General features: G+C 36.6%; 1 pseudogene; it reads left to right on the forward strand.

The window, feature by feature from the left end:
* The first annotated feature begins 5,024 nt into the window (after positions 1 to 5,024).
* On the forward strand, positions 5,025 to 8,344 carry LOC125581446 (annotated as a pseudogene).
* The last annotated feature ends 678 nt before the right edge of the window (positions 8,345 to 9,022 follow it).

Here is a 9,022-nt window from a genome sequence, read left to right on the forward strand (position 1 = left end):
TATTCCTCCATATCCTATTTCTGATGCGTCAGTTTCGACGATCATATCTGCCTCAGGATTTGGAAGTGTCAAACAAGGAAGAGTTTTGACTTTTTCTTTTACTTGTTTTACTAGTAAAGTATGTTGATTAGTCCAAGGTTTTGGATTCTTTTGCAATCTTTGGAATAAGGGTTGAATAGATTTTCTTAAGTCTGGTAGGAAGTCTGAAACATAGTTTAGACATCCTAAAAATCTTTGTAGTTGAGTTTTTTTCCCTTAATTCGTCAGGGAATTTATTTGCAAATTCAATTGATCTTGCTATTGGTGTAATAGTTCCTTTGTATATAGTATGTCCTAAAAATCTTATTTTTGTTTGGAATAATGACATTTTCTTAGCAGATACTACTAATCCATGTTTTTTTATTATGTTAAGGAACGTGTTGATATGGCTTATGTGTTGGTCTATTGATGTTGAATATACTAGAACATCATCTATATATACTATTGTGAACTTAGAATAATCATTGAATATGTTATTCATTATGTTTTGGAATTCACTTGGTGCATTTTTAAGACCAAATGGCATTACGTTCCATTCGTAATGACCAAAGGGTAAAGTGAATGATGTTTTATATTTATTTTTTTCTGAAATTTGGATTTGCCAGAATCCACTTTTCATATCGAATTTTGAATAGATTTTTGCATTATATAATCTTTTTAATAAATCTCTTTTATTAGGTATTGGATATCTTATCCACTGTAGTACATCGTTTAGCGGTTTATAATTGATTACTAATCGTGGTACTCCACGTTCTATTTCTGCTTGGTTGTTTACATAAAAGGCTGCGCAATTCCAAGGGGATTTAGAAGGCCTTATCAGTTTTTTATCTAATAATTCTTTTATTTTCTTTTTACAGGTTTCTAATAAATATTTATTCATCTGGATAGGTCTTGCTTTTGTTGGTATATTTCTTTCGTTGAATTCTTTTATATACGGTAGTTCTACCATGTGTTGTTTTCTTTGCCAAAAGGCATTTGGTAGCTCAGAACATACTTGTTTTATCAAGTTGTTTTCTATTTCTTTTATTTTACTTATTGTGTATGGCGTTTTGAGTTGTTCCTCTATTTTTTTGTACGTTATTTCTTCTTGTAACTATTGAATATGATTTTTTTATCTTTGATTAAATTGATCGTTTTTCCTATTGTATTTTGTTGTAGGTTTAATATTTCTTTTGTTTTCATAGGTGATAAAAATTCGAACGTTAATTTCGTTCCCATTATTTTTGTTGTTACTCCTATCTCATTTACTTTAAATGGATATATTTGCGTAAAAAATGGAGTTCCTAGAATTAATTCTTGTGATAAATTTTTAACCATTATGAATTGATTTTTAAAACAATAGCCTTGATTACATATTTTAGCGTTTGGTAATTTATATTGAACCTTTAAGTTGGTGTCGTTGGCTCCACTTAAACGTTCAGTTGTTTTTTTATAATATTTAGTTGGTATAATTCCCTCTCGGATGCAGTTATAGTCTTACATTTATTTTGAAATTGTTACCGATATGTAAAGTTATTTTTGTATACCATTTTTGGTAATTTATTTTGTTGATCATTTGTATATATTCTGTGTCATCTTCGTTTGGTTTGCTAATTACTATTCCCTTTAGTTTGTCTAAAGACGTATTTTGATTACTTGTGGATGGTTCAGTATTATTAGTGCCGTTTGGTTTATTGTAGTTATTTTCTATTATTGCCAGTCTTGCATCCATATGGAATTGACTTAATTCTTGTCGGTTGACTATTATTTGTAATTCCTTTATTTGACTTTTTATTTGTTTAACCTCGGTTTGTAATTCTCCTGTTGTTACTTGTCTAAACAAACTTTGGGTTGGATATTTTTCGAATATCTTATTTAAACTAAAAGTGTCTGGGGTTAGTAATTCGCTTTCTCTACTAATTATTTCTTTTAGTTTTATTAAATAATCTCTTTTGATATCAGGGTTGTCAATTTTATCGATTATTTCCAATAAGAATTGTTTATCGTTGTCCTTTGTAATGACATTAATTAATTTGCAGTTGCATAGGCTGTCAGATAACTCTTGTGGTTCTTCTGAAGAATTGCTTATATTGTCTATCTCATTTTCTGAGGTTTCGTTACTTGATTCGTTGGACGATTCCGATTCTGATATTAATAATTTTATTAATTTTTCTTGAATATCAGGTTGGTCCTGAAATATTTCGTTGATTTTTGTTTTCATTTTGCATTCCGAGGACTTATGTCCTGGTCTTTTACAATTCCAGCATACAATTTTTTGTTTATTGTTTGGTTTATAAGATTTTTTGTTTTTTGAATAATATTAATCATTAGATTTTTTATTGAATTTTTTATTTTGATTATTATATTTTTGATAATGTCTTCTAAACTTTCCTTGATTATTTTTATATTTAATTCTTTTAATTCTTGATGGGGGATTGAGTTGATTATATCCATATTGTTCACAAAATGATCCCATATTTGTTTTAAATTGGAATTTTTCATTTCTCTTTTTATCTTTGTGGTCTTGGCATATCGCTAATCCTTCTTTTTTGATAAATGCGAATAATTGACCATAGGTTATTGAATTCCAGGAGATTGGCTTTCCTCCTGAGTATTCTTTTAATTTGTTTGTTACTCTTTCTGCGAAATACGTTGGTAATCCTGCTATAAATCTTTTTTTCCAAAAGGCTTGAGTACAGTCATTTCTTTGAAATATGTTTGTTACAAATACATCTTTATACAATTTGAAGTCTCCTATTGTCGGACACCTTAAATTGGTTAAGATTATTTTCTTACTTTCTAACTCTTCTTTTGGATTCCCTATAAAGTGCATAGTTATTGTATGAATTAATACTTCTACTGCGTTTTGTGTTTCCACTTGTTCTAATTCTCCTTCAGCATTTTCCATTGTTCTTGTTTCAGTATGGTTGATAATTGATTCTCGGGTAACATTGTCTAGTGAGTTATCCCACCAGTATCGCAATGCTCCATTGAATCCTACTATTAATAGAACACATGATTGCTTATCATCGTTTCCCTTTGCTTTATAGGCCATAGCGGCCATTCCCATTTCTTGTAATAAATTCATTATTTCGTATTCTGATCTTCCATCAATGTTCCATTCATATATTCCGTCTCCGGAATACATATTTGCGGAATATTTATGGTGTTCTTCAAATAATAAATCCGGTGGAGTATGTCTCTTGTAATATGGTTTTGTTGATTTATTATTTTTTATTCGGTTGATTATTGGTTCGTCTTCGGATATTATGGCTGAAGTTGACTCGCTGTCTTCCTCATCTATAATGTTTATATTTTTGCCTCTGTCTAATTTGTCTAGTCTGGATGCGATTGATGTTAAAATAGGGTTATCTAGTAATTTTACTTGCATGTTCATTGGTTTAAATATTGGTGGAGTTATTGATGAAAAGGAATGTTGTTCTTGTTTATTAATCTCGTTATTATTGATTTTTATATCTATTTCGTTTATTTGTCTAGATATTGTGTGTAATATCTGGCTTTGATAATTATTTTGTTGATATATGGACTTTATATCTTGCATATGGATTGGGTCTTTATCATCTTTATTAGCTCCGGTTTTGAATGGGGTTGCAATAACTTGTCTATTTGCAGTATTTATCTTTATATCTTGGAAAAATTGCCAAATATGACTCACAACTTGATTTCAAACAGAATGGTTAACCCAAACTTGAAACAAATGCAAAAGTAACCTAAAAGGCTATTGAAATTACAACCAACCCCTTGTGAACAAACAAAAAAACCGAAATTTTTTTATGTTTCTAACCCCCGTAAGTCGTCTGGCCAGACGACTTTCCAGTAAGTCGTCCAGACGACTTTCCAGGAAGTCGTCCAGACGATTTTCCAGTAAGTCGTCCAGACGACTTACCAGAAAGTCGTCCAGACGACTTATCTGGACTAGTTTTACTTAGAAATAATTTAAAAATTTTGTAAAAAATATTTTGATAAGCGAAAAATTGAAATCATGTAATTAACATATGTTTTAAGAGATATAAATTAAGATATAACAAAAGTTAATTGTTTTCAACATAGATGAGTGAAAGTAGTGAGTCATGATATTCTTTGGTTTAGGTTTTGCCAACATATGTTGTAGTATTGTATGTGTTCTTAGGGTTAGATTTTTGGAATGCATAAATGTTTTTTTGAAAACTTTAAAATTTACGTAAGTGTTTTAATTCTGTGTATAGTAAACACTATTTAAGTATAATTACGGGTTTATAACGTGGTTAGTTAGTTAATTTAGTCAATTTAGTTTAGGGGTTAAATTTAGGGTCTGGGACGATTTACTAGTAAGTCGTCTGATGTACAGTATTCAACAGACGACTTACTAGTAAGTCGTCCAAACCGGACCAAACCTTTAATTTTACAATGTACTTTTAAACCTAACCGGATTATTTACCGGCCATATATAAGGTGTTTTTTTTTTCACTGTTTATCGAAAATCAGAAGCCGTTTCTCTCAAAGGCGATTTCGAAGGCGATTTCCGTCGATTCTCTCTAATCCATTGTTCTCATCGTTCTCATCGTTCTCACCGCCGGTTATCTCTCCGCCGTTATCACCGTCGTTCTCACCACCGTTCTCACAGCCGCTTCCTCTATTTAAGATCCGAGAGGAAACCCTAGCGCGCATTCTCTCAGAGGCGTTTCGTTGAACTCCGCCGCCGGTAAGTTATATCTCTTACTGTCGAGTGATTGATTGAGGAAAAGATGAACATAAAACTGGAAGTCTTGGAAGACTTATAATTAAGTCGTCTGGAAAGTCTTCCAGCTGGAAGACTTTCCAGACGACTTAATTATAAGTCGTCTGGAAAGTCTTCCAGCTGGAAGACTTCCCAGAGGACTTAATTATAAGTCTTTCAGCTGGAAAACTTGCCAGACGACTTAATTATAAGTCTTTGATTGTTTGAGATGGTTGTCTTTGATTGTTTGAGATGGTTGTCTTTGATTGTTTTGCAGGCAGACAAAAAAATGGAGAAGCCAGAACTCCCCCGTAGGATATATACATTAGGGGAAGAGCCCCCCGCAGTGCATAGCACTTCGTATCATACTTGTTGGACGTTGCATGCTGCTTTAAAGAAAGCTCTTCATGATGACGAATATGAATAGCTGAAGGAGTCGAAGTTGGGAGTTTTCATCAAGTTCCAAGAGCTGGGATTTGATTGGGCTTCAAGGCTGGTTCACTACATGCTCGGTTTCCAGCTGGACATAAAGAAGAAGTATGAGCTGTGGAGTCTCGTTGGTCCAGAACCTGTGAGGTTTTCACTGTTAGAGTTTGAACACCTCACTGGTCTAAACTGCGAGTACATCGAGGACCTTGAGAGACCTCACTCTGTTGTTACAAAGGAGTTGACTTCTTTTTGGGAGATGCTGGGAGTTCATGTCGAAGCTGGGCCATCTACTCAGGAGATAATAGCAGCACTTGATAGATGCGAAGGGTGGTCTCGGGATGATCGCAAGCGGCTCGCGTACCTTGCCATCTTCACTGGATACATTGAAGGGAGAAAGTATTCAACCCCTACACGGGTTAGTCTGGCAAGGCTAGTGATGGAGCTAGAACGGTTTGAGAATTATCCATGGGGGAGAGTCGCGTTTAAGGTGCTGATGGACTCTGTGAAGGGCAGAGATATTTCGGGTTGTTACACTATTAATGGGTTTGCGCAAGCTCTCCAGGTCTGGGTGTACACAGCTCTTCCGGAATTGGGTGCTACTTTTGGTAATCCTCTCCCAAACAATCCGTCTCCCCCGATACTGGCTTACAAGGGTCGCAAAGGACGCAGACAGTTTAAAGAGGCTATCCTCAGTCAGATATTTACTTCAATCTGGACGACTTCGCAGAAAACTTATAATTAAGTCGTCTGATAAGTCTTCCAATTAGACGACTTAGTAGAAGCCTTATAATTAAGTCGTCTGGGAAGACTATCCAGACTACTTAATTATAAGTCTTCTACTAAGTCTTCCAGCTGGAAGACTTTACAGACGACTTAATTATAAGTCGTCTACTAAGTCTTCCAGCTGGATGACTTAGTAGAAGCCTTATAATTAAGTCGTCTGGGAAGACTATCCAGACTACTTAATTATAAGTCTTCTACTAAGTCTTTCAGCTGGAAAACTTTACAGACGACTTAATTATAAGTCGTCTACTAAGTCTTCCAGCTGGATGACTTAGTAGAAGCCTTATAATTAAGTCGTCTGGGAAGACTATCCAGACTACTTAATTATAACTCTTCTACTAAGTCTTCCAGCTGGAAGACTTTACAGACGACTTAATTATAAGTCGTCTACTAAGTCGTCTACTAAGTCGTCCAGCTGGAAGACTTTCCAGACGACTTAATTATAAGTCGTCTGTGAAGTCTTTTCTTTCCATCTTTCTTAATACGTCAAATATCTAAGTTCATATCTTCTATTTACTGCAGACTAGGGTCATCAACTTTATTCAAAAGGACACTGGTGAAATGTTTCCAAAATGGGAGTTTGATGTTGAGGACCCGCTCGCGGAAAACATAATTAAACTCATGTTTGTGAAGAAACCGTGGAAGTGGACCATGGATTGCTGGGAAGTCACCGGTACTTGGGTCAATACAAAGTCGGCGGTTGTGAGTCCAGCGAAGAAAAATGTAGTGAAGGAAGACAGTCCAAGACCTCGGAAGAAAGCTCGTAAAGAGGCACCTGCTGAAGCTAGTGAAGAGGCAGCTGCAGAGGCTAGTGAAGAGGCAGCTGCAGAGGCTAGTGAAGAGGCAGCTGCAGAGGCTAGTGAAGAGGTGACTACGACTGTTGGTGGTTTGACCAAAGAGGATATTAAAACTATGTTCAAGGACATAGCTGATGCCATGAGGGAAGGGTTTGGGACGTGCCTTAAGGAGATCAAGTATCTGTCGGAAAGGGTGGAAGCTGTAGAGAAGAAGGTTGGTATCACCACAAAACGGAAAGGGACATCATCTCAAAACACTACCTCTCCACCTAAACAGACGCTCGAACCCGGGGTTAGTAACAAATTCTTGGATTTTATATATGTATTTTGTTTCATGTTTGAAGACACTCATTGGTTATTATTGTATATTGCAGAGTGAAAGTGTCAATGGGACGAACGCGGGAAGGAAGAGCTTGGCGGAGGATAAAGGTCCAGATGTGCTCGCAGCTGAGCCCGCAGATGCTAGTTCCTCGGAAGATAAAGCTCCAGAACCAAGCCTTGTTCTATTGGACAAAAATCAAGCCACTGTTTCAGATTTGCAGAAGGAGGATGCTAGATATCTAGAAAAGAAGAATGCTGCTTTGGCACTTTGCCGTGCCAAGAGTGATCGAACAAGGAAACTTGCCCGATCACAGAAATCTCCTTATACGGCAAACAGGACGGCCAGAGTGATCATTTCAAACAGAAAGCTTTATCCAGGCTATAATCCTTTTGCACCAATTGACAAGAATAAGTTGAGGGAGCTCACTGAGTGGTTGAAATCTTGTCCGTAAGTGTTTGCTTTTCACATAATAGCTTGCTTTTTACATAATAGCTTGCTTTTCCCATAAAACCTGATTGCTTTTCAACATTTTGTTTTTGCAGTTATTATAGAAAAGCTCTCGATAAAAAACCACGTAAAAGTAGAACTCGGTGGTATCAAATCCTCCGAACCTCCCTAGAGTGGCTGGAGGACTGTGTAAGTCTTCTGCTATGACGTAGACGACTTACAAGTAAGTCGTCTGGTAAGTCTTCTACGTAGACGACTTATCAGACGACTTAACTGTAAGTCGTCTGGTAAGTCATCGACGTAGAAGACTTACCTCTAAGTCGTCTGAGATCTTCTGACTTGTACTTTATTTTATATGCAGCATATTGATGCTTGGATTAATGCGCCAGTAAACTTCGCCGACAGTCATTGGATTGCTATTTGGATATCGATCCCTAAGAGGCACATAGTCGTCTTTGACAGCATTTGTTCCAGTATCTCCCCAGCAGAACTCGATGTGGTAATGGAGCCTTTTCTCTACATGGTCCCTTATCTGCTTGTTGAGTGCGCTTCCTCAGACGAACTACGTGCCCAATACAGCCTGGAGCCATTCACATATGAGAGACCGAACAATATACCTCCGGCCCGAGCTGGTGATTGTGGCGTGTACACTCAAAAGTACATTGAATGTCACGCTCTTGGGATAGAGTTTAGTAAAAAAGACTTTGCTAAGGCCAACGGGAAGAGTATGAGGGATAAGATGGCGGTGGATATATTTCAAGAGCTTCCTGACGCGCATGAGTTCGAAAACAAGGACATGGATGACATCCTGGGTACGTATGACGGGTGATAAACAGGCCATTGTAGATGATTTTGTATGATAGATTAGGCTGATGTGTGTATTTGAACTTGATCCCTATTTTGTATTTGAACTTGATCCCTATTTTGTAACTATATTCTGCGCAGAAGACTTACAGTTAAGTCGTCTGGACGACTTAACTATAAGTAGTCTGGAAAGTCTTCTGAGCAGTGACCTTTTGTAACTATATTTCGGATAATATAAAGGGCAAGACCATCTCAAATTTGTTTGGTAGTGCAATTTGACAAAGAAGTTGACACAGATAAGTTCATAACACAAATTTTTAGTACATAGACTGAACACTGGACGACTAACTTGAAGGTCTTCTGGAAGAAAAAACTCTGGACGACTAACTGGACGACCTTCTGGACGACTTAATTGAAGGTCTTCTGGAAGACTAAACACTGGACGACTAACTGGACGACCTTCTGGACGACTTAATTGAAGGTCTTCTGGAAGACTAAACACTGGACGACTAACTTGAAGGTCTTCTAGAAGAAAAAACCCTGGACGACTTAATTGAAGGTCTTCTGGAAGACTAAACACTGGACGACTAACTGGACGACCTTCTGGACGACTTAATTGAAGGTCTTCTGGAAGACTAAACACTGGACGACTAACTTGAAGGTCTTCTGGAAGAAAAAACCCTGGACGACTAACTGGACGACCTT

The sequence above is a fragment of the Brassica napus genome, chromosome C2 (genome assembly GCF_020379485.1).
Source record: "Brassica napus cultivar Da-Ae chromosome C2, Da-Ae, whole genome shotgun sequence".
NCBI lineage: Eukaryota > Viridiplantae > Streptophyta > Magnoliopsida > Brassicales > Brassicaceae > Brassica > Brassica napus.